Source organism: Barbus barbus (genome assembly GCF_936440315.1).
Source record: "Barbus barbus genome assembly, chromosome: 1".
NCBI classification, from domain to species: domain Eukaryota; kingdom Metazoa; phylum Chordata; class Actinopteri; order Cypriniformes; family Cyprinidae; genus Barbus; species Barbus barbus.
Window position 1 is genome coordinate 42,786,132 of NC_136729.1, and position 27,749 is coordinate 42,813,880.

At 39.4% G+C, this 27,749-nt stretch overlaps 1 pseudogene across 1 annotated transcript in view; it reads right to left on the minus strand.

Moving 5' to 3' along the window:
- Positions 1-27,749, minus strand: part of LOC306870409 — a 202,268-nt pseudogene that overhangs the window by 70,169 nt on the left and 104,350 nt on the right. The window contains exons 4-6 of the transcript in view: positions 22,767-22,892; positions 18,264-18,347; positions 14,995-15,066 (exon numbers count right to left, since the gene is read on the minus strand). The product of the transcript in view is annotated as an uncharacterized misc_RNA (transcript). The remainder of the gene's footprint in view (positions 1-14,994; positions 15,067-18,263; positions 18,348-22,766; positions 22,893-27,749) is intronic.

Consider the following 27,749-nt stretch of genomic DNA (forward strand, 5'->3'; position numbering starts at 1 on the left):
GCCTGGCAGCACACAACAGACCAAAGGCCACTTAACCTCAATCAGTGCTTGCAATCGCCAGCCAATCAGGCTGAATGTATTTGCTATTTTTGTCCAAAGGTCAGCTGCTTGTGTGCATCTGGGGCTGCAGAATGTACAGTACACTTTCAACCCAAAGCTGGAGAATGCTGGCAGGGACCAAGATGATGGCATTTGAAAGAGAGTACCGAAATGATAATCATTATAATATCATAACAATATAGTACAGCATATGTATGTATGTGTGTGTGTGAGTGCATATATACATATATAGTGCTGGTTGTAGTCTGTTACTGATTACAGATTATAGAAAATAGTATTTAGTAACATAATCAATGTTACTCATTTTAGGTAATGCATTCTGACAAAATTCATGGATCACAAAATTATTTACATGACTTTTACAAGGCCTTTCTATATTGTGAATGTTGTCAAAGTTAAATGGTATGACATACAGTAGGATTTTTGGAAAGGAAACTTTAAAAGAAAAAAAGAAGAAGAAGAATTGGGGAAAATCAATAAATTATGAATAATTTACTGCCAATTTAGAAATAATATGCAATCATGTAATCCATATGTAAGTAACTGTAATCTGATTATGAGCATTTCAAAATGTAATATAATCCAATTAGGAGTACTAAATTTTAGGAATCTGATTACATAATCCAGATTGCATGTAATCAGTTCCGTATGCGTATATACAGTATATGATTTGGATTAATCTAACTAATTGCAAATTAATCACATATTTAATGTGCATAAAAAAATGATATCAGTGGCCAGCGGTGACTTTTTTAACCGGGCATGCTGAGTGATAAGATTAAGATCGGCTTTTAGAATCCACACTCCAAGAGGGATCACAGACAACAAATAAGAAACCCCGTGGCAGGTGTCGATTTAAAAGTATGCACATTTCCTGCCTTATTTGTAAATAAAATGAATCTCCAAATCCTTCTTCTATCGTTTCAGGTTTAACCAGTTTTATTCGAATGCTAGAAAAAATATAGCTGGTTTTCCAAGTAAAAACCATCAAAATAATGTCTACACGTAGTTACATTGTGATACATAATAAACAGAGGGTGTGGAGATGGGGGGATTCCCCCGGTCTATATGTCTCTGCATCGACTGAATGATTTTTCTTATTCCCAGTGAATAGGAGTTAAAACTCCCACATGGGTGATACTACTCCAATATGCAAAGTACCCAAATTAATAATATTTTTTAATTATTGCCAAGTTGCAACGCTGCAAACAACAATAAAATCATAGACGGACTTTAACTGCAAGTGACATGAGCATACGCAAAACAAAGGGAACAATAACATCTTAATGTTCAAAATGTTCAGAGGATTGTTTCTTTCTTTTCCTGCTTGTAATTATTAAAATGTATATAGCCCACGTTTTTATAAACATTTTTGACAATAACGTATATCTTCAACATACATTGTCTATGATAATAAGAAGATATGTTTTCAGTGGACTTTTAAAATTTGCTTTGCTTGAGAAAACATAAAAATATACAGTTTCACTGTTTTTTTCTTTTGATTTAGTCGAGTGCGGTATGCGGAGCATTCACAGCTTAGATGGACGGAACGCCACTGATATATACACATATATACACATATATATATATATATATATATATATATATATATATATATATATATATATATATATATATATATATATATAGAATGTCATGAAAAAGTTAATTTTTTCTTGTAAGTTATTTCAAAAAGTGAAACTTTCATATATTTTAGATTCATTGCATATAAAGTAAAACATTTCAAAAGTTTTTTTGTTTTAATTTTGATGATTAGAGCTTACAGCTCATGAAAGTCAAAAATCAGTATCTCAGAATATTAGAATATTTACATTTGAGTTTCATTAAATGACCATCCCTACAGTATAAATTCCGGGTATCTCTTGTTCTTTGAAGCCACGATAATGGAGAAGACTGCTGACTTGGCAATGATCCAGAAGACGAACATTGACGCCCTCCACAAAGAGGGTAAGTCACAGAGGGTCATTACTGAAAGATGTGGCTGTTTACAGAGTGCTGTATCAAAGCATATTAAATGCAAAGTTGACTGGAAGGAAGAAATTGGGTAGGAAAAGGTGCAAAAGCAACAGGGATGACTGCAAGCTTGAGAATACTGTCAAGCAAAGCTGATTCAAACACTTGTGAGAGCTTCAGAAGGAGTGGACTGAAGCTAGAGTCAGTGCATCAAGAGTCACCACGCTCAGACGTCTTCAGGAAAAGGGCTACCAAGCCACTTCTGAACCAGAAACAACGTCAGAAGCGTCTTACCTGGGCTGTGGAGAAAAAGAACTGGACTGTTGCTCAGTGGTCCAAAGTCCTCTTTTCAGATGAAAGTAAATTTTGCATTTCATTTGGAAATCAAGGTCCCAGAGTCTGGAGGAAGAGTGGAGAGGCACAGAGTCCATGTTGCTTGAAGACCAGTGTGAAGTTTCCACAGTCAGTGATGATTTGGGCTGCCATGTCATCTGCTGGTGTTGGTCCACTGTGTTTTCTGAAGTCCACAGTCAACGCAGCCATCTACCAGGAAATTTTAGAGCACTTCATGCTTTCTTCTGCTGACAAGCTTTATGGAGATGCTGATTTCATTTTCCAGCAGGACTTGGCACCTGCCCAGACTGCCAAAGGTACCAAAAGCTGGTTCAATAACCATGGTGTTACTGTGCTTGATTGGCCAGCAAACTCGCCTGACCTGAACCCCATAGAGAATCTATGGGGTATTGTCAAGAGGAAGATGAGAGACACCAGACCCAACAATGCAGATGACCTGAAGGCCGCTATCAAAGCAACCTGGGCTTCCATACCACCTCAGCAGTGCCACAAACTGATCACCTCCATGCCACGCCGAATTGAGGCAGTAATTAAAGCAAAAGGAGCCCCCACCAAGTATTGAGTACATATACAGTAAATTAACTACTTTCCAGAAGGCCAACAATTCACTAAAAATGTGTATTCTTATGAAGTATTCTAATTTTTTGAGATTTTTTTGTTAAATGTGAGCCTAAATCATCACAATTAAAAGAACCAAAGACTTAAACTACTTCAGTCTGTGTGCATTGAATTTATTTAATACACGATTTTCACAATCGATTTTCACAAATTGTTTCACAATTTGAGTTGAAATTTACTGAAATAAATGAACTTTTCCATGACATTCTAATTGAGATGCACCTGTGTATATATATATATATATAGAGAGAGAGAGAGAGAGAGAGAGAGAGAGAGAGCTCTCAGTTTAATTCTGATTCTATATATTCCTCTAGATTATTATGTCCATTTTGATTACGAATTCTTAACATCAGAGGGATAGAGGAAAAAAAACAGGAATATGTTTCAGACTGATTCATACAATCTTTTTGAACTATTCATTGAAAGAACCAGCTAATAAGAGTGATCAGTTTGGATAAACTAGCTAATCCGTTTCTGATTTACTAAAAAGCACCAGCTCATAGAAGTCATTTTTGTAAAACAAACACACACAGAATAACCCGAAATAAAGAATGGGAATATATCACTATTACGACCCAACCCTATCATTCTTGTCCATTTACTCGCCAAAGTATAATACATACTTTTAAGGTTAAGAGTTCGTTCAGATCCTTAACTCTGAACATGAGCTACTGTAGCGAATGATTCAAATGATTTAGTGAATCATTTGAAGTTTGATGGTCGGACGTCATTTTTACCCAACAGAGAGGAAAATCTTCCTATTTACATTATCTACACATTTACATGCTTCATTCCAGCCCTGATGTTATTTAATCCAAATTTAATTTAATTTAATCTAGAGCAATCTACATTTAATCAAGCACAGCTAAATGTGAGACGCATGTGCAAATCAGGCAGAAGAGCGAGCGTTTAGAGTTCAGGCTTTCATTAGTACCGCCATTAACACGTCACCTCAGAGTGTTTTGCAAACATCTTCAAACCGGCGAATGCAATTGTCTATTCATCGTGAAACCGTGCAAGTGGCGTGCATTTCAATAAGACACCTTAAAACCGCTCGTGCCTCGTTTACAAGCCTCCTGTCATTATTCGATTTCATTTTAAAAAGCTGTTCTGACTAGAATGTGTGACAAACACCTTAAAGGTGACAGCAAAGACATTAAACCCCCAGGACGAACGTCTCCATGCCGCTGGCAAATTACCACTGATTAGCATTGATTTGAAAACAAAAACCACAGCGTGACACAAATCAAAAGTGCAGTCAATGTTGATGCATAAGTAAAATGGCAAATCTCAAAATAGCTCAATAAATAAGTCGGAAAGTTACGAACGAGAAAAACGGAGGGTGAGAGAGGGAGAAAAAATCAGAGTGAAGCAATTACAGATCTAATCAGAGCTTTCTGCATGAAGGTACGGCTCTCCTATCTCCCTCCCATTTGCATCATAACACAGCGTGCAATATTAATTTCCGAGTTTACTGCTTATTGGAAGTGCAAAGTATGAAAAGCCATTAAGGCTGCAAATGGGAAAGCAATTTGCTGTCACACGGATTCGGCTCTATTCGGCTCTTGTTAACCATTTGGAATTAGAGTCATTTGGTGAGAGGCATTCTACAGCAGTCCACTAAAATAAGTAATTATGCTCGCCTTCTCTCTCCCTCCATCTCCCGCCTCTCGCTCTTTTATTTGCGCGGGCGAGGAAAGCGGGATGGGTGGATGAGGTTGAAGGGCGTTAGGGGTGAGTAAGTGGATGCAGAGGCAATTAAAGTTGGTAGCTATCTGTTTGGCTAATGCAGGCGCACACACATTATATAACACTCGCGCGCTGCCTGAGGGCCAGGAGGAAAGAGGGAGAACAGATGCTGGGCGGCCATCTCCTTTTTCTGCCCGTGTAACTCTTAATCCAATCTTGCGCGCCTCGTTTCAACCCGCTGTGCTTCACACGCCAAATCACGACTGCGTGTGTTCTTGCTGCGAAGCGTCGTGAAGGTAAAAATCACTTGTAATGAATCATGCTGGGACTTGGAGAACCTCTACCGCTACAAATGCTTTCCGTCTCACAAACATCTCATCAACAGTTGAGCTTACCCCGCTGAAAAGATCAGCTTAGATGGCATGCATTTTGGCGGCTATAATTCCGCCGAGTAGGACGTGATCAACATCTTTTGTTGATGTGTAAGAAAAATAGACCGAACCATTGACTACCCCTTCAATCAGATTGCTAGGTGAAATTACACAGAAAACCCTAGCAACCCCATAGTCATGTCCAGGCAACCACCAGCAACAAGATATGAGAATTTAACGATTATAATACCAATTCCTCTGAGCGATTACTGATTCTATTGAATTTGAGGAAGAAATATAAAAAGTGTATCTTTTAAAGGGTTACTCCGCCCCAAAATGAAAATTTTGTCCTTAATCACTTACCCCCATGTCGTTCCAAACCCGTAAAAGCTTTGTTCATCTTCGGAACAGTTTAAGATATTTAAGGATATAAGGATACATCTTCTACATTTGTTTACGCTTTGAATTGAATGAAAACAGCACATCCGTGTGGCACGGCTGACACACTGCTTGCGTCCAGTGAATATTCTCCAAAATGGCGCTACGCTGACACAGAGGAGACGAATTGTTGAATAAAATAGTTTTTCTTTGGGTTTTCTTTGCGCAGAAAAAAAGTGTTCTCGTCGCTTCATTAAATTCAGATTGAACCACTGATGGCAGATGGACTATTCTGACGATGCTTTTCATACTTTTATGGACCTTGACAGTGCAATTTACTATGCAGTCAATGGGACAGTCACAAGCCTCCCTGTTTTCATCCAAAATATCTTAAATTGTGTTCCGAAGACGAATGAAGCTTTTACGGGTTTGGAACGACAAGGGGGTAAGTGATTAATGACAAAATTTTCATTTTGGGGTGGAGTATCCCTTTAAATGCTTGTTTGTTGGGCTGCACACATTGGTGCAAAATTTTGTGATTATATGAACATGACTTTAAAGTATTAATAATAATAATAATAATTAGCATTTACTGTGCCCCCCGGATCCAGTACGTATCCAGATCAGATGGTGGATCAGCTCCTAGAGGTGACCTCTACAGCCCTGAACGCCAGCGGAGACCAGGACAACTAGATGATCCCCAGTGAAGACCCTGTCTCCTAGATGGCCATCGGGACAAGACCACAGGAACCAGATGAGTCCTTTGCACAAAAGCTCTTCTTTAGCCTAGATTTAAACTGCTGATTTTGTCTGGCCAGAGAATGACACTATTTCTACAAACTATTTCCCCGTCTAAATACTGTAAAGCTGATGTAAAGCCACCCAGCTTTATATCAAGCCGATGTATAGCTGCTTTGACACAATTTGCATTGTTAAAAGCGCTATACAAATAATAGCGACTTGACTTGATAAGAATCATTTGCTCGAGAATCAGACATCACTGCTCACACGGTATGATTCACCTACAAGAACCAGCTCATAAGAATCAGTCACTCGAGAATCAGACATCACTGCTCGTGCTTTATGATTCACCTACAAGAACTGGCTCATAAGAGTCATTAGCTTGAGAACCAGATTACATCGGTCACTGGTTATGTTTTATGTTCTACGCTGAACTGTATTGCACTTTTTTAGTACATTGTTCTATACAGTTTTCTAGCTCCATTTTCATTGGTGCCAGATTCAACATATTAGAACCGCCAAAAGAACCAAACGTCCTGATTCCAGTATTGTTATAAAATAGAATTTGTCTTGCTGATTAAGCTAATTTAAATAGTTTCCTGTGCTAAATGAAAGAAGAAAACACACGTTCATGCCAGCCCACTCCATAAAAACATTCCCAATACTTTCCTTTCAAGCTATACACTGTTCAGATGATCCCTTGTGCCGCCCAGCACGACTCTGTTTCAGCCCCAACCCCATGTGGCTGCATTCAGTCCCACTCCATCTTGCAGAGACACTGAGAGAGAGAGAAATTTATGAAGCCTCTGGTCCTCAGGTCTGTAGAGGTGTTTTATGGTAGGACCTGCAGGACCTATTAAGGCAGTGCAGATCTCTCCTATCCAAGCACAGGTATCGATCGACAGCAGCACCAGGACTGGGCCTGCCGGCCTAGTTAAAGCCATGTGTATGTGTGTGTGTATGTGTGCGTCTGTACGCAGTAGGAAATGAAAATGGGGTCTTGGTGTGTAATGATCTGTGTGTGAATAAAATGAGCAGACTGGAGAGACAAAAAGGAAGATAAATTAAATTATCCCTCTTTTCCTGCAGGAGCTGCGCCGCAGCCGTCCATGCTTAGCTGCTTTACCGAGGATCTGTTTTCTGAGGAGGAAATGAAAGGAAGGCAGATGGGGAGATGTGCGAAAAGAGTTGAGGAGATGTGATGAGACAGACGCACTTATCTGTAAGCTCTGTTTCCAAACCTAGTGAGCTGCTATGCTGTCTATTGCCTACATAGGCAGCTAAACTCTAAGGCAGAATCATAACTTTAAGGGAACTTCTTAAGTGACTGATATGGAATGGTCTAAATAGGCAGCAACACAGCATGGGAGACTCAAAACAAGCAATGATAGGTATTGGAACAAAGCAATACACAAGTTTTCCTTTCATTCTTTGGCTTAATTTGCCACTTAAGTTATTGTGTATGACAGAGCACAAAGTTAAGTAACGTAAACGTGAATTATGCAAAGTTGAATTATTTGTTAGTTTATCACAAAAAAAGTGATATTGGTAAATGCCCATAACCTCAAAATGCCTTTTATGACCTGATATATCAGCCTATCCCATGCCACTGTAGCATGGTACAGTAATACCATGTTTTTGGATATACAGCATAATATTGTTTAAAGTATCTTAGAGTACTATGTCAATATCAAGGTATAAATATGGTAATCTATGGATATCAAAGTAACATAGTATTACCATCTGATACTATCACTGCTCCATGGTATAACTATTTTTTACTGGCATTGCATACACAGCCTCAGAGCCAACAGAACAAAGCAAACACATGAACAGAGAGAGAGAGAGAGAGAGAGGGGAAGGGAGAGCTTTTGGGGGTTTGGAGTGAAGAGGGGGGTCTAAGAGCGGTCCTGGTAAATCCAGACCCCCTGTACCCCACCCCCACCTGCTCTCATTAATGCACATCTCGCACATCATTAAGACGTTTGCTGCAGAATTAATAGAAAGACAGATTAAAAATAAATTAAGAAAAATGCGTTGGTGAATGCCTGCACGCACTTCATAAATCACCCGGGCAAAGGCAGGCGCTGGCTCCCTATAATTAACTGCAGACTATTTATTTTATCCTGACGGTATAAATTAGAATTCAGACACACAGATTATATTAGGGGTGTCTGTCATGCGGAACTGCAGCGAGATGTGCGGAATATTTTAAGGATACAAAGAGGAGAGCAGAGAAGAGGAATGAGAAAGAGAAAAGGGGGTTGGGTGGAAATATTCCTCAGCACTCTGTGATAAAACACATTTTTAGTGTTAGTACCAATTATTTTTTCCAAAATAAGTGCATATGTGTGTGTTTACAATTTTTTTGGTATATATACACTATACATGTTGTATCGCAGGACTCTGACTCTTCTACCTGTATCTGATGGGTCAAATGTGTTTATATGTATGTCTGTGTGTGAGAGGAAGGCTCAGGCCACACACTGCCTCCTCGTGGGCACCGTGCCCATATTGGCATTAACTCTATCACTCTACATGGTTTATAGTTCCACAACAGAGATGCACACATTCTGTTGTGTAAAAAAAAACCCAAAAACACTAGTATGATAGCATGTTGCCAAACAAATGGCATATTCAACTACTTACAGTTCTCTACTACTCTATATAAACCCCTTAAAGGGTTACTCCAGCCCAAAATGAAAATTTAGTCATTAATCACCCCCATTTCGTTCCAAACCAGTAAAAACTTTGTTCGTCTTCGGAACACAATTTAAGATATTTTGGATGAAAACCGGGAGGCTTGTGACTGTCCCATTGACTGCCAAACAATTAACACTGTCAAGGCACAGAAAAGTATGAAAGACATTGTCAAAATAGTCCATCTGCCATCAGTGGTTCAACCATAATGTTATTTTTTTGGTAATGTACATGTAATATATTTGGTCTTGGTGGAATAGATATGCTGGCACTGCCAATACATCCTGTTGTGGATGTATTGGCAGATGCTGCTGTGAGCATGTAAGAAATACTGCTGCTGCACATATAACATATGAATAACCTCCATAACATACATGATCACCCCGTAGCAGATCTGTACAGGTGGAGCTGGGGAAGGTGGAGGGTTTTCTGAAGTGTGCTGCAACCACAAGCATTAGCCAAGTATTTGAATGTTGGGCAGCGAGCTCATTGGCTACCGATACAGGAGAGAACCAATCATGCTACATGTGAAAATGATGTCATTATGTCATATTGAGTTCTGTGCCATCTAGAGTTTCATGCCAGAACTTTGTATTTTTGCTTTCAGATAGGATGGACTAATGACTAGAAACCTGTCGCGATGCATTGTCATGACATTCCTTTTTTGTTGATTCAGAGCAGCACAGTTGATCAACAGGTCAGAGTCACATCCACCAGTACTGAAGACACAAATACCCATGACAACCCTGCGTGGGTAAAAGCATTCCTCTTTGTTTATAAATGTTTGTGTGCCTCAAAGATACTTCCGTCCTCGTTTCGCAGTCACAAACACGCACAGAGACGAGGATCCTTCTCAGGAAGCACGGCACGTCTGCAGCGGCCTCTTCATGAAAGAGAAGTGAAGACACAGGCTCCTGTCCTCCTCGTTCACATTCCCCTGCTCTGTCGGTGTATTAAGTCAGTCCACTGAAGACAGGCATCTTAAAACAAACCCCAGCGCTCTCATAATCAATGACGAAAACAGACGCACTGGACCAAAGGCTTTTTACTCGTCCATTTTCTTCTAAGAACGCAAAAAAAAGAAGTATTTTTTCTCCATCTTTATCACTAGTTGAGGCCTTATGGAGAGGATAATGCATTTGGACCCTGTCACGTCACGGCCCTCATAAAGCTCAGCGGCAATTTTAGGCTTCCATCCCATTTTCAGTCGCCTCAGTCCAGCACCACAGAGACTTTTGCTTGAAACAGGATGTACAAATACACATACGCACAAGCCCAAAAAATAACAAAAACAGTCACAATGTAGTAATAAAAAGGATTGCACTGCAAAAAACAGTGTGATCTGATACATCAAGCTCATTGCAGATGGTTGTTCTCCTCTCCCTCCTCCAAGCCAGGGGAGAGTAAATCAGTCTGGAGGAAATAAATACACACTGATTACGTTCTATGTGCTGCATACATTCACCTCTGTAATGCATTGCAGTGTTCGGTGCGGTGCACGCTGGGGTGAAAAATGAGAATGCAGAAGCACTGCAGAAAGATAAAAAGGCTGTATAGTGAGACAGAGCTTGGTTGCTACACACCAAAAGATGTACATTTACAAAATGTCTGGGATTCGTTTCGATATTGAAATGCTCTCCATTGTCTTTATACATTCTATGTACAAGTATTAGCATCGCTTTGACCATTCTCTGTACATCCCGCCTTTTCGTATGCCACAATTGGTCGATTATGTCCACTGCTTGCATGCTATTGGTCAAACTACTTTTCTATCAGCAAATATGTTTGTGTTAATGGATTATAGCATTTACAAATAAAATCATAAAAAAATGTTTGCCAAGGCAACATTTAAGTAAAACTGAAACAAAATTACTAAAATTTTAATTAAAATAAAACAGAAAATGAATATAAAAAACTTATTCAAGTATTATTAAAAAAAATCTATATAAAAACTACAGTATCTTTATGACGATAAATAACACTGGAAACAAGAATTCGTCCCATTACCAGAATTCATGTCCCAAAAATTGCCTCATTCCCTGAAATGAAAATGCCTTAGCTGTATGTGTGAAACCAGCATAAAAATCGTGGCGCAGCTTCATGTACAGTAGCGAATGGCTGGTTCCATCTGTACTGCACAAATGAAAATGTAAATTCATGGAAGAGCCTGCGAAGCTAGCTGACACATGTCAGTGGCAAATAAAGGTGCAAACCACTGAGAAGCACACGTTTGTCTAGCAAAGCACAAAACATTTGCCAAAAGAGTGTATTTGTAAGCCAAATTAAATAAATTAAACACTTTACAATAAGGCTTGTTAACATTGCATTAGGTATGAACTAACAATAAACAAATTGATAAATAGAAATTAGTTGACGTCTGCATATTTGCATTTGACAAGTTGTATAAATGGTATATTTATAGCTGATTGCTGATGCACTAAAAATCCATTATATAAATAAGTGTCCTCTTTTGTGAAAAGCACAATATGGTGTTTTACTCATATTCATGTATTCTGGCTGTCTTTCACTGATTTGTACTACGAACAATATAGTTAATAAAGAAACCGCAATTCTCGGGAATGCCATGTTCCACCGACGCATTCCACGTAAGCTACACGGGTTACACGCAAGCCAATCACACATCTGTCATGCAACCATCAAACCCCCTGCACAGCGTCCCGGCAGTTTGGACCGCAACCAGTAGGTGTCTCTCTTTCACTGTGCATGGCCCTCATCCCGTCTGCCTTCCACCGCTGGCCCCCTCCCCTCTCTCAAAATCCCCATCTCCACATAATACATACACCATCATTTGAAAATGGCAGCTTTTTGAAAATTCACCTTGATTATCAGACATTAAAAGTGACTTGAGCAGCACTGAGTGTCTGGCTGGGGAGATGGCTGCAGACAGCCGAACAATGCGGCGGGCGCGGCATTAACGCCTCGCTGGGCCATGCAGCCGCGCAAGGGAGAGGCAGCCCTTTGTTCTCTCCCTCATCCAATTATTTTTAACGTGCACCTCTTTCACAACAACAAGAGAGAATTTAATTTTAATGCACTCTGTAAGAAAAGCCCCCCAAAATACATCTATTCTTAAAAGAAGGAGGAAAGAATACGGACGAGGGTTAAGAATTAATCAGGGCGCGTGCGTGATCGTGGAGTGCAGGCATTGCAATGTCTGCAACCGTAGCCCTTACAAAAACCGGATGCATGCGATCGCTCGTACACATGCTGCGAGGGCAAAAACACACATGCCGCATTCGTGGAGCGAAAAACAAACAACCAAAATGCCCGAGATTCCATATAAAAAGGATTTGAGAATAAAAAAGCTGGGGACTCTCGCAGGAAGGTATGCGCCCAAATATTTTTCTAATTGGACGAGCACTTTATCTTGCTGTCAGTGAGGTTTTAAAAATGCGTGCAGTTCCCAGAAGGAGAGAAGCAGCTCTATAGCCGGCCCTTTATTACTGCATGCTAGTGTCTGATATATGCTCCTGCGTTAACCTTTCATCTGAGCCCAACACACACACACACGCAAGCAAGCGTGTTTTATGCAAAGTTCTGAAATTCTGAGTTGTTGTTATTGTTGTGAACGTTACAGGGGTGATTATATACTGGGAGTGCAGCAAAAATGCATTTAGTCAATCATACGGTGCATTAATACAACGTCTGCATGCAGTCAGGTACACACACACCTCAGCAACACGATTCAACCTGACAGAAAAACAAATTAGAATCCGACGTGTTCTGCGCAAGGCTGTTGCCATCTTAGCCGCACTACGGCCAATTTTCTCAGCAGTATGAAATGATTGTTTTTTTCTTATCAGCATCGAGGCAGCATCTACAGCAGTGAGAATTTAAAATGAAAAGCCCTTAGTTTTTGTCCCCAGGAACACAAAATAGACCAACACCTGAACGTGCGCACGCACACACGCTCGCGCGAGCAAAATTAGATCTTCGGTTCTAGGCTAGACAACTAACTGTTTGTGTATAAGCCTCGCTCTGCGGCACAGCAAAAGCAATTCTCTGGAGATGGTGAAATTAAAGGGCAGAATCCAGCCTGTTTATGGTTGGCACTCCGCTCTCCTCTCAATCAAATGTTTTATTAGCAATCATTCGGCACTCTCCGGGCCCTAACACTCCTCCGCCGGAGGAAGGAGGGGGGCTCCAGGAGAGAGCGTTGGTCGGCGCTGACCCCTGCTGGACTGCATACAGCTGATTACTCCCACCTGGAGCCCGAGTCACCATTAACTTCCACGAGGGCTGTGTCCAAATTCAGGGTCTGCATCCTTCGGAGTACTCATTTGAAGGATGTTACTTCACAGCGCCACGACGAAGGCTGTCCAAATTCGTAGGATCCTTCAAATGCGGCCCACAAATACGTCCTCCTTTTCCCCGAATTGGAAGGATGGGTGTGGTGCATCCTTTCCCGTCCTACCTATCCCATAATTCTTTTCGGCAGAGCGTAATGGCGGACGAAGCGAGCGGTAGCGGAGTGGGAGAGGAGTTTCTCTGACAAAACAAGCTAAAGTTTATGCTTCGGCTCAATGAATTTGTAGGAGAAATTAGTAGAATACTTAAAAACAAATAAAAATAGGCTATAATGGCTTACCTGGATGTGACTGTCTTGTAGTCTGATATAAAAAACTCTCCGACAACGAGCAAAGAAAGTATTTAATTTATTTAATTGCTTTATTTCTTCCAAAAGAATTACAATGAGGAGAATAACGTAACTCTTTGTTTGTCCATTTTCCCGCTTCTTGCTTGGCGCTGTCACGGTTGCTAGGCGACAGGATATGAGCAACGGGTAAGGGAGGGAACTGAAAGAAGGGTAGGCTGTCCAAATTCACAAACACCGACTTCCGGGTTTTGCGGACGTCGGAGGATCCCTCCTCCTTCAACCGGGTAGGAAGGATCCTAAGGAGGATGCAGACCCTGAATTTGGACACAGCCGAGGGCTCAAGCGGCCAGCTGTCCCCACTGCTTCCCCAAGAGAACGGAGGGTACCCTCTGTTTGCACCCCGAGTACCTTAGCAACCGCATAGCAACTGCCTTAGCAACCACCCCAGTTAGCCTAGCAACCATCATAGCAACCTCTCTAAGTACCCTAGTAAACACTTTGAGGTCCTTAGTATCTATCTGTCTGTCTGTCTGTCTGTCTGTCTGTCTGTCTATCAAACTTTAAGCTTTTAAAACTACTTTAAACTTCAATGTTTTTCAGACTGAAAACCATCAAACATAAAACTTTTTAAACTTTTTACACTTTTTCTAACTTTCTGGTCCGGCTTTCTCAAGCCAACTTAAAGTTTGTCTCGACAAACTTTTTTATCTAGTTAATCATTCAAATCTCTTTATCTAAATTCTCTTCATTAACTGCGAGTGCCATGCTTATAGTTTTTTTTTTTTTTACACTTTTGATGCAGGTCTGTAGTTCTGATCCTCCTCAAAATTGCAATGAGTTGAAGCCAATATAGGCTGTTAAAATGTGCATGGATCTGCACTTCGAATTTCCATTGGAAAATATCAGTTGAACCCTTTGGCCTAAAATATTTACTTAAAGCACCACCTGAGATTTTAGGTAATTCAACAACAAATTCTCACATTCCCAGTTCTCTGATGTTGGTTAATGGTCACATGACCAATAAAATATTATTCTTTTTTTGTAAGTTTTTAATTTAATTTTATTTTATAACTTTACTTTTTGTGATTTAAATTGAGCATGTGCATTTGCTGGACCATACAGTTTTTGGAGTAATTTAAGCAATATTATTGGTGATTTGACACATAATGTGGTCCAAATGTCTGAGACCATTATTGAATTTATTTATTTATTTCAAGAATCAAAAGCTTTTTATGGTTTTAGTTTACTATAACTCTGGTGCTACAAGCCATTTTTCTTTAATGGCAGCAGAAATCCAGCTAAATTAACTTAAGTTAATAGAGGGATTTGCCAAGAGTATACAACGTGCCTTAAAGGGACTGATATGGGCCCCCATCTATCTCTTGATTGCCTTTCAATATTTAAGTAGAAAAAGGTCCAAAAAAGAAAAGTGACAGTTTAAGTGACAGTTCTGTTGACAGGGTAACACTGGGAGCAAAGACCTGCTGTTACCTGCTGACTGACTGAACTATGCTGAGATTTCAGCCTGGACACTTCCTCCTCCAGCCGCTGGATCTGCTCAGCCTGGGAACACACATGCACAAAGATCATGAAATTCACATCACAAATGTTTACCATCAAACACAGAAATGTTCTGAGAAGGAGACAATAACCAGAGCAAAGATGGTAGCTCAGAACAAACAGATCAGTGAGAAAATGGCTGCACTGTTCTGTCATAATGAGAAGCGGTTCCCCTGCTCTCATCACATCTGCTGTCAGTAATCTGTTCCTGAGCCAGCAGTGCTGGGATTAAGTGCAGGCTGCAGATAAAAGATGTATGCGTCATTAAAACACGCAAGACAGACACGTATACACTCACACAATCACCGGTGAGTAATAATGCGGCCACAGTTTCAATCACGAACGCAGCTTCATTTCTGTGAAAATCATGAGCGTTAAGAGTGTGGAAGTGTGTGATCTGTGGGCAGACGGGTTTGTGCCGGGGGCTTATTTTAACCTCTGATATGAAGGTCTTTCAAAAGGCAAAATTGTCCAGCTGTGCAGTGGAGTAATAATGATTTTAAAAGCAATAGTTCAGCCAAAAATGAAAATTCTCATTATTTACTCACCCTCATGTTCTTTCCAAAAAGGACAAAGAGCACAATAAAGTAGTCCATATGACTTATATGATATAAATGAAGTAATATGATAGATTTGTGAGAGGAATAGATAAAAATTTGCTATACGCTGGAAACCTTGAGACAATATATTTAAATATGTAGATGAAACTGTACAATAATGGACTGATAATTTCAGTCTGCTCCTCATCATAAAGTTTCAGATGATTTGAAATATAGAGTACAGGACATATGGACCACCTCTATGACTCCTTTTAGACATTTCGACAAGTTATTCTGGTTTGGAACATCATGAGTGTGAGAACTTATGAATGCATTTTCATTTTGGAGAGAGCTATGCCTTTAAGTAAACAATATGGCATTCGTGTATATGAATTATAGGTCTGATTCTAGGTGAGGCTTTGCAGGTAATGCTGAAATATACTATGTTTAGAAACTTCTCAAAAGAAGAAATTTGATTAAAGTTCTAGATCATGAACAATCATTCAAATATAATCATAAAACACAAAGAATCAGAATGTAGCACCCATGAGCTCTCATTGATATTCTGACAGAGATTTTCTGCCATTCACAATTTCATGTGGAATTTCACAAAAAAGGGGTCTGATAACTGATAGAAAGAAACAAGGGGCAATTCTGATCAAATCAAAACAAAACAAAATATACAATTATATTTAACTAATTGGTCTGCAAATTCGAATATACTAAAACTTTTTCTACAAATTTGCATTTTATTATTTTATTTTATTATCAAAGTGGCATGAATAATAAACTAAAAACAGCAAAAACAGAACAGACAGTACCCTAGTAAGTTGTAATCAGCCATAATATTTCTACTTTCTTCTTTAACAAGTTCCTCTATCCTAAACATCTGTCAGTATAATGCATGTTCAGGGTAAAAACTATTCCAAAAATCTGAAGTCTGTAAAATTGCTCAGTAAAATGTGTAGAGGTCAACTGGATAAACAGAATAGCATTAACCGCAGTAATGACTCCCAGACCATGTGACATTACAGAGAGCAGTAGATGGTATTTGAAAGACAGAGGCCCTGTCCCAAATCACACCCTAAAACCCTTGCGTTCTTCTGAGTCCACACTTTTGTGATGAAATGCCGCTTTGACTGCCAGGTAGAAGTCTGCATTGAGTGTGCATAGCAGCCGCAAAGGGATGTTCGCTAAAATGATGAATAGGACAACCTATAGTATCATGCATACACAGTGGACACTGCAAGTCCACAAGTGCACGTGAAGTGTGTAATCTGGGCCAAGGCTACAATGACATACAAACTAGAGAATGACAATGGTTTCTCAGACACATCCGATGGTAATAAATGGTATTTACTGAAGTACCTTGGAATGCCATGTAGATACAGTGGTGCATATGAATATTCATCATTCAGTACCATGATATTAACAGCCAATAGCATCACTGCATGATGGTATCAGTGTTGTTTTAGTATCACTGATATACTATTATAGTTTTTATTAGTATTTTGAGTTGGATTTTATGTTTATATCTTCTGTTTTCATGTTAATTTTGGTTAAAGTTTTAGTCATTTTGCTGTGTGTTTTTACAATATTTAACTTTTTATTCAGTTTATTTAGTTTATTTCATTTAATATTTATTTTGATTCAAGTATAAATTCTTCTTCTCATTATTATTATTTTAAAGTTTTACTTAATGATAATAACCCTGAATGGTATGGCCAGGTACATTTCCATTCCTAGCGCAACTACTCAAGTGCATATATTCACCGTCGGTTTGATTGTATTTGTAAACTGTGAAATATCCAATCTCATTTTGTTTTTGGCACCCTGCGTCCCTTCCCGGCACCGGCTCAGCTGGGCTCGGACAACAGACAGCTCATCCTCCAGTTTGTGGCATTTCTTCCTAGCTTCTTGGGCCTCTTTGCTCTTTTGCTCCGCCGTGGACCGAACCAAACCTAGCTCCACAGTGATTCTGTCCACCTACAGGGCGGCGCCTGACATGAGAAACTTAATGCAATTGAAGCTTCTTTCCAAGGGCGCACACAGACACACTCATTCAATCTGACCCTTGGTGGAGGTGACCTCCTTGCAATCAGCCCCGTGGAGCACTTATTTCCCAGCTATAATCAGACTCGCTCACTAAGGCCTGACCTTTTCTCAGCAGCCCCTCAGCCATGGCTATGTATAACTCCAATATAAAACCCAGCCCCCTAGAGAGAGAGACATCTCCTAGAGCTCAGATCCACGGCCATACAGGTTAATGAGGGAGAGAGAGCGTGAACATATACACACAACACCGCTGCACAAACAAGCTAAAAAGATCTCAGACTATATGAAAGGTACGAGACATGCTGCACCCAATATCAAAGTATTTCGTGTGTCACAGGGTTATACTTCTAATTATATGTAATGCTCATGGTAACAAACTAAATTAAAGAAACAACTTGGTACCAATTTCCTTTAATCAATCCTTTTAATCAATTTTTAACATCCCAAGCTATTTACAAGCCATGCAAGTGTAGCACCAATCTTCATTATGACAGACCAAAATCTCCAAAAGTTTATACATCAATACCGTTTTTCAAATACACAATAAAGCATGAAAATAATTTAATGAATTAATTTATAGATCTAAATTGTCATCAGCAGTTGTACCTCAGTGGCCTGGTGTCGTATGTTTCCCAGTAGAGCTTCATCCTCCAGCTGCAGCTTCACCAGATTCCCTTTCACCTCTGAGAGCTACAAGAGAGCAGACACACTTCATATACAGTAGCTCTACTATAGAAAACAAAGTATTTTATTACAGCTAAAGCAATGAATAGTTTTGAAAGATCGTGTGCACACATATGAGATAAAGACAGTGCTGTGTTATTTCACATAGAGTGGGTTGCCCACTCATGGAGGTCTCCATATTGAGTCACATGAAGAGTACTACATACTCATACAAATAAACAGAATCAGACGTGACCGAATAAGCGTGTCCTCTTTCTTTTGTGAAATAACAGCAAATACCACTTTATTTCTGTGTGACTAATTTTCAGTCCTGACAAATAATTGGTAAAACATCGATGCTTTTGGATTTAAATCTTTAAGTAAACAACAAAGCATAAAACAAATGGCCACTTTTATCACTTTCATTTTGTGATCTCTCTAGCTCCAGTGATTTATTTCTGATTAGTTTTCTGATAACTTCTCATTGTTGGTGAAATAATGGGGTTGCGTGACATTGTTCGGGTTTTAGTGAAAAAAAAAAAAAAAAAAAAGTGACAACGAAGCCCGTGCATCACTTCATAATCCTATGAAACTTTTTTGGCTGTTGACGTAATAACGTGTTTTAATGTGGGAAATAATGTCACCACCACCAACACATCTAATATTCTCTCTGAGTTTCCATGTTCCCTTACGAAAATTAGCCATTGGTTTTTTTTTTTTTACCAAAAATCATTGTTTTTGTAGCCATTGTAACCGCAAATTAACCATGGTTTTGTTACTTCAAATAATAATTTACAAAGAAGTATTAAGATAATTTTTTTTGGTTATAAAAACAGAAGCCAACAATAGCCTATAAAATTACTTATAATGCATTATATAAAAACAATGAGGCAATAATGATTGGTTAATTAATAATTATATGGTTTCATCAAATAACTGTTAAAATACATAATGTAGGCTAATACAAAATAAACAATTTATGTACATTACGCACCCATTTGGCCACCAGCGGCCCTGAGTACTCAAACTATGGCTTCATTTGCACCTGGTATTAACATCCTGTTCAGCTGATCTCATTTTTGAAATGGGACAATGCTAAATAAAATAATTCATTATCCTAATAAATGAAATAAAATAATAATAATAATAATAAATATTTTGAGATTTCTTTACTTCAACAACATTGGACAAAAAGGCACATGGCAACACTGCATTGTAAAACAGGGCCATAACCACCAATAATCAAATATGGCTGCCTCAGTGGTCTAACAGTTCTTGTCAATGTCAAAATGATTGCGATGGTCAATCAAAGAAGGCAGGCTGTTATCAGAAGCCGAACATGAATTCCAGCGGACTGCTTCAGTGAAAGCATGTAAGGCAAGATGTAAGTAGTTAAATATTTATGATGTTTAAATGTTTACATTAAAAATGTTTAGAGAATGACAGTAATATCCAGTAATGCATATTTTTGTTCCTCAAATTTATCAATTTTCAATTGCAATTCATGTACATCATTTGTGTATTTAATAACTGAAAGCAATGAAACAATAAAAAATAAATGAAACCATTTTTGCTATATTAGGCATCTGATTAAGAAAGAATGTGTGGATAATTATTTATTTACTGATTACAATAAATTATAGTTACTTTTACTGCTCATCTATCATTTTCTTTATTCCCTGAAATTTCTTTAAATCCTATTTAGATCTGTTCAAAAAAAGAAAAAAGTTTTTGTCCGTCCCAATGTTCAAGACATGGTTACGGCCTTATTGTAAACACTAACGCATGACATTACCAGATGTATAGAGCAATGTGTCTTGGCTGATTGGATCAACAGGTATGGAGCTTACAACCTCTATAATTGAACCTTTCACCCTTCAATAAATGAATCAGCTATAGCCCAGTGTACACTGTGCGATTTGGGCCACGATTTGGTCATCTGAAACAAATTTTGAAAATCCTAAAATTGTCCTATAATTCTAGGCTATAGTCTTTGATCGCTGGTTTGACATGTTCACCAACAGCCGATTAATGGCCATTGCAATCAAATTGGACCGCCAATGAAATTCTGGCAGTGTCAGATTTGCCGCTCAGTCTTGCAGTGAAGATGTCTCCTACGACGAACATCAAACTGCCTTTGTTTTTTAATTCATGATCAGAATTAATGATAGAGATTTCTTCTAACCATCATAAACTCTGGCATTCCCTTTCTCCACTCATGGAGCTCATATGATATGTTGCCTTTGCTATGATAAACACCGGTTGCGCCGCTGTTTTCATGTGCTTGTGTAGTGCTGCTTACACTATTCTTCTTAAATATGCCGGTATTTCCACCATCCATATCCACCTTATTCCTAAACGCGGACGTAAGCCTATGGGCGAGACTTCCGGTTAATTATAAGGAAAAAAACGCAGTAAACGGTAAAACTGTTTAACTACAAACCAGTGTTCATAATTAAGATAATACACTAAAATAATATGATAAGACACACCAATTTGCAACATCAAGCAGCAAAACGAGCAGTTTTGTACATCTAAAAATAGCTGGAAGCAAATGAGACCGGAAGCAAGACCCATAAAATTTACTGGATTTTTACTGGAATAATAAGGTGGATGCTTTTCATGATACGCCTACATTTCAGCCCCATGTGTAATGCAGCTCACAGTCACAGAATGAGTATGAGCTGATAACGTCAAACTCCTGACAAGTTTTCTTACACACCTTTTCTGTTTCTTGCGTACAGTGTGTTCCCGGTATATGATATTTATTTAAAACAGCACTGGTGACCACAAATGCGATGCTGCATCCACAGCAATAGGTGTCAGTATAAAGTGCAACAGCACTATAGCATCAATCAGCAAATCATGAAGAAAAAATACTTAGTGCACATTTAACAATTAAATATATCTTCTAAACAGAAGAAAATATAATAATAATTTGCGTTGCCTCTATTTTTCATCATGTCTTGAGAACTGAAAATGATACTGCACATAAAACTCAGGCTGACAAAGTAATGAATATGGTTAAAATACTATAAAGCGGTGAACACTGAGATGATAAAGGTGCCCCTCATGATAGCAAACAAACTGCAGCTGGAGCATAAAAAGGCCATGAACTTAACTGTGGGAGTGTTAGTAAACAAAGGCACTGTGAGATTGTTCTCTGAGCAATCAGTGTTGAGCTCCCCCAACAAGTCTGCCATGACGCCTAGAGACAGGTGACACAGCCACTGGTGACGGACAGCACTGGCTTGAGCTCTGATTGGTCAGCAGTCCCATCCAGGAGGGGAGGGTTCAGAGTCTCATTGCAGCAAACAAGCTTGCAGCTACGTGCCTAATACAACAAACTGTTTGTTTAGTTAGATGCATTTAAATTATGTATGTGTTACACTTTACAGCCCAAAAGAGAGAAAACACACAACATTCAATATCCAAATGAGAATAAATGGAGAATACAGCTTTAACCTTCTCTGATTTTTGTCATTTCAATGTGTCCTTTACTAGAGTTTCAGGAAGTTCAATGTAAGCTCAAATATTTCTCATCAATTAATCTTAAAATCAAATGATTATACTGCATAGCTGTCCGAAGAAACATCTCAGACAGGGTTGATATATAAAAAAACATAACTTAGATCATAAAGTCTCTTGAGCTTTGTTTGAAAGAGCTACCTTAGTAGGGTTTTGTGACATGTTTTTAATATCTATTTGCAGTTTTCCTTCCAGAGTAAATGTCTTCTTTGGGATCATGTTCCCTGGCATCTGGCAGGAAAATTGTGGGACCCTCCTCACCTCAACAAGGGAGGGGAAACACCTGCCTAAAAGTAAACTCTAACTTCAGTCAAGCTGGAAGAGTTCAGACAGGCACTGCCAGCTGCTCAACACATGCACTGCAGTCTCTATAACAAACCTGGAATATAACAAGGCTAGCAGAGTCACCTAAACAAATACAGAGCTTATTTGGTCCCTAAAAACAACAGATTTCAGACTCCCAACAAACTGTATATTAAGTATTTCAGTGAGCCAAAACATCCATTCACATGTCAAAGTTGCAACTGGAGCTCATAAGCCGCTGTCATTACAGCAAGAGCCATGTAGAAAAACAAAAAAAGCTTCAAACTACATAAAGTATCTTGGATTTAGATCATTTTTTGTTTTGTTTTTCTCTCAAAGCTTTTTCAAAATCATTCCCGACTAACATTTCCTCTTGGTAAACTTGGTGTGTTACAGCACAAGCCAGTTCTTTATACTTAAAGCTATTATTCTTCTTATATGAAATGACCATGCTTACAAGAAGAGAAAAATACATGAATTACTGCAAATGTAGCAGTCTGAAATCAAAGTATGTAACAAAGAAAAGCCCAGAACAAAAGCACTGACATTGAGAAAGCGAGAAAGAGAGAGAGTGTGTGGGCCCGAGCAGCCTGGGCCTGGCTGTGAAGCTTTTACCTGAGCCTGCAGCTCCTGATCTTGCTTCCTGGCATCTTGTAGCTGCCTGTGCAGCTGCTGGTTGCATTCGTGTCCCCTCTGGAGCTCTCTCTGCAGATCCCACAGTCTCTGCTCTTGGACGTCCAGCTATCCAACCACAATAGAGGGCAGGGCGCAAAGGAAGAGAAAATCAATTCACTACAAAGAGCTCGTTTCTCTGCTCGCCTGCTGGTTTCGCAGAACCCTTCATGACTAGAGCTCCGGCAAAGAGGAACCGGTGTTCATCTGGCCCTCATCGCAGCCCCAACATCCACCCCGAGAGGTTCTAGGACCCTTCACATACACCCTGACACTCCGGACAAGCTAGGGCTGCCCTGCACTAAATGCAGAAGCAAAAATCAATGCTTCTTAACCAAATGCGAAATCGCAGCTCATTGTTCGACAGGAAGAGCGGGAGAACAAGCAATACTTCTGCAGAAGGATCTTTACGATTTTCGGTTACATACACAAGCAGTTTGCACCATGTCACTCCATTATCCGCTTTTTGAAGCAAAAAAATATTCATTAATGTTGTTATTTTTCAAATAATTAAAGCAAGGCCCACCACGTCACATCGAAAATAAATAATTATTATTGTAATTAGCACAATATGGTCACCTGCTAAAGAGAACGGAGAGGAGGGGAAGATGGGAGTCGAGAAAAAGAGAGAGGAGGAGGAGGTTTGGCAGACCCCTGGTTCCGGTCCAGTCTGACATTATCCGCCATCCTCGTCTGCATTTCAAATCGTCGCACGATGACAGTCGCATATCCAAAATGGAGGCCCGGGGACTCCCCGCTGACGATAAATTAATCAGCCTTGCTCATTAGAGGCCCAAGAGTAATCCAAAAATTTGCCTAAGTCACCTAAATCAAACAGTCGCCCCTCGCCTTACCCATTGATTGTGGTCTGGTGTCAAGCACTTCAAGCCTTGCCTCGTCTTCCCATCCGTCTGTTGGCATAGCGAACGCTCAAATTCCTGCCAGACTGTGGACTAAAACGATGAGGGAAGAATAAGAATAATTTCTCTTTAATCCTAAAAACCCAGCTCATCCTTTAGCTCTGCTTTTCGGTGTGTGATGCAAGCCGATAACCCTGCTCTTTCTTTGCCTTACAATTGCGCTCTCTCTCCATTCTCCCCTCCTAAACTGATCAATACTTCATTTAAATCATGACATTAGCACACTACAACTGGAAAAAAAGCAGAAAGGAATAGCAAAACTCTTCTTATGGCAAATGGTGGGTTGGAAAATGGATCATGCATCCATTTAGTGACCATAATTGTTTGTTTATACGTAAAAACTAAGGTTAAAATGCATGTGGTGCAGAGGACCGGCATCATTGTTTTGATTTGAGCTCCCGAGACTGACTGATCAATATCGCATTTGAATCCAGAGAGAGGGGCAGTGTCGCTTTAGCACTCGACGTTAAATGAAATGCAAACAGCACTGCCGTAATCAACATGTATTTCGGACATTATCGTCCCGCTGAAACAAACCAAAATTATATTTCCATACACAAAAAACGTGTAGCCATACGCATTGGCGTGATATGCGCCCTCATGCATTTGTTTATTCATGCAGTATGCCGTGAGAATAATCAGAGCGCTATTCGAACACTGCACACTTAAAAGACTTGAAGGCATGGTAATCATCGATGCAGGGGGGTGTGGGAGGAGAGAAGAAGAAGAAGGAAAAAAAAGGTAATTTCCTGTCGCGGATCTGCATAACAGGCGCGCAAGAGAGCGAGAGCGAGTCTTATCTGCCTAATGGTCATTAGCGGAGCTTATTTACCTGAACGCTCTGGGCGTCACGGGCCTGATGAGAGAGGAGCAGGTCTTTCCGGAGTCTTTGAATGCTTGCGTCCCGACGTGACAACTGCGGTTCGGGTTTCCCATCCCAAACGTGGCGAAGAGGAAGGAACGGAGGGCGTGAGGTGTTTTTGAGAGTAAAGAGAGGGAGGTGGAGAGAGAGAGGGAAGGGAAGAGTGAATCACTCCAGGAACATGCACTTACATATAGCCGGGTGCCAATGTCAACCAATGAGCAATTAGGTAGACAAGACCAAAGTTATTGATCGGGGTTTGGGGCTCTTTTTCCCAGGCTAACTAAGCTGAGTATGTGTGATGGCTGCAGAAGCAGTGGGGAAAGAGAGAAGGAGGGGGCGAGTTCGGAAGAGTGACTCCCTCTTGCTCTCGCTGGGCCTGTAGTGCTGAAGAGGGGCCGGTCATTTAACCTTCTATTGATCTTCCTCCTAAATAACCCCCCTCCCTTGACAGACGTGTGCGTTCAATGTATGCACTTAATGTAGACTGCTCAACTGTCAATACATTACACAGTCAGATTTGTCTGCAAGACGTGAAGTGACATTCAGCCAAGTATGGTGACCCATACTCGGAATTCGTGCTCTGCATTTAACCCATCCAACGTGCACACACACAGCAGTGAACACACACACACACAGCAGTGAACACACACACACCGTGAACACACACCCGGAGCAGTGGGCAGCCATTTTATGCTGCAGCGCCCGGGGAGCAGTTGGGGGTTCGGTGCCTTGCTCAAGGGCACCTCAGTCGTGGTATTGAGGGTGGAGAGAGCGCTGGACATTCACTGCCCCCACCTACAATTCCTGCCGGCCGGAGACTCGAACCCGCAACCTTCGGATTACAAGTCCTACTCTCTAACCATTAGGCAAGGCAAGGCAAGTTTATTTATATAGCACATTTCATACACAGTGGTAATTCAAAGTGCTTTACATAAAAGAAAGTGAAATAGACATTAAAATCAATAAAAACATGGAAATAAAAATAATAAAAACAAGGAATTTTAAAATGATATAGAAAATGATTTAAAAAAATTTAAAGAAAATGATTATACATAAAATGTATTGCAGTCGGTACCGTGTTTTGCACAAGAGATCAGGGTTCTTGGGAAGATACAGCGCTGTGTGCCAATCATGTATTACCAACCAGATTGCAGACTTTAGCATTGCTTTATGGACTTGTTTACATTTGGTTTGAGGTTATACACCATATTTCCTTTGAGATAAATTATAACAAGGCTGTAAGGGATAGAATTATAGTGTTTCAATAGGCTGTAGTGTACAGTCTTTAAGGGATAGTTCACCAAGAAATGGAAATTCTGTAATCATTTACTCACCCACACATCATTCAAAATGTGCATGTTTTGAACACAAAAGTAGATATTTTGAAGGTTGACTGAAAGTCAGCAGAAGAAAAAAGGCATACGGAACAACATGAGAATGAACCATCCCTGTAGGTTCAAATCTAATTTTCATGTCAGCTTTTTTTAGTTCACTGGAAATTAATTCAGAAGGCAGATTTTAAATGCTTCATTGGCTAAACAATAAACGCCAAGAACAACAGCAATTGAACACACTGTACATCTGTCCCTTACAGACTTGTTCTCATCCATGTAAAATCAAGCAAGCCATCTACCCTCTAGGGTTATGTGCCATTCAGAATTGAACTTTTAAATTCCAACTTCATACATTAACATCCATCTCAGGTGATTGGGTCGGGACATCAGAACAGACAGATCAGCCAGTATTAAAACAAATGAAGGTGTCATAATACAGAGTAATTACCTAATTAAGTACTTAGTAGTAGCCATTGTACTTACATGAAATAAAATGTACTTATTATGTAACTAAGTTGTGGAACAGCCTGTAATTGCAGTTTGTAATTATGTAGATGTAATAGGCAGCTACTGTTACATATATGTAACAAACAAGTCTGTTACACCGCTACTAGTACACTTAAGTACAATCTTGATACACTTTATTTTAAGTAGCTTATGCCTGTGTAATATTCTGTAATTTTAATGTAATTAGAAAGGTATTACATGTATTTAAGCTGTGTATTGGTGGGTTAAATCAAACTAAGGTGCAGCTGGATAAGGTGTACAGTATAGATACACTTGAAATACACTTAAGTACAATCTTGATACACTATTTTAAGTAGCTTATGCCTGTGTACTTACATTTGTAATTACGTTGTATAATGTCTGCAACACATGTAACAATCTTTTGGTTACACATGTTGCTGTGTAACAGACTCGGCCTGTTACATATGTGTAAGAGTCGCTGCCTATTACATCTATATTATTACAAACTGTAAGTACAGGCTGTTCCATAACTTAGTTACATGGTAAGTACATTTTATTGAAATTGTAATGTAATAAATATTGAGGTCATGAGAAGGTAAAGTCATTAGGGGTAGTAAAATGTCACGTGGTACAACTCCCTAAAAATATAATAATATTTGAGAGTGACATATACTTTTGACATTGACAATATACTGTATTTAAAAACTTAAAAATTCAAGATGTGAGAAATATACCTTTTACTTGGTCACACCACATGATCTGTCATTTTCTTTGAAAATGACAAAAAAAGCTTTTTTAAAACCATTATAACCACTATGAATTCAAAGAGTACATTTCTACAACTTGTTACATCTGATTTGACTAGTTTTTATACATTTATTTTCTTTCTTGTGGAGACTCTTACAGTATATGTCATGGACACACAGGCAAACAATATACAGTAGTCAACATTTGAAGTGGATCAAAACCTTTCATCAAAGATGTCCTAAAACCAAAGCAATACCCGTTCTTGTCTTAGGACAACTTTGATGAACTTCTTTGAGCCACTTCAAATGTTGACTACTGTATACCATCAATGTTAACTCATCTTCTCATCAAATCTATTCACGACCAAATGATCGGAGCTGCTACCTACATTCATGTTACAGCTCTATTTTCATACGGTATAACATCAAAATCTTTCTTTTTTTTTTCTCCGAAGAAGTTTTAGGAGAAACATCAATGAGAGAGTTGATTAAAATAAGACTAGAAAGAGATGAACTATAAACACAGCTAGCAAATACAGAGACGAAAGAACTCAATGAGACAGGGCAAAACATCTGCTCCCAGAGCGTGTGTA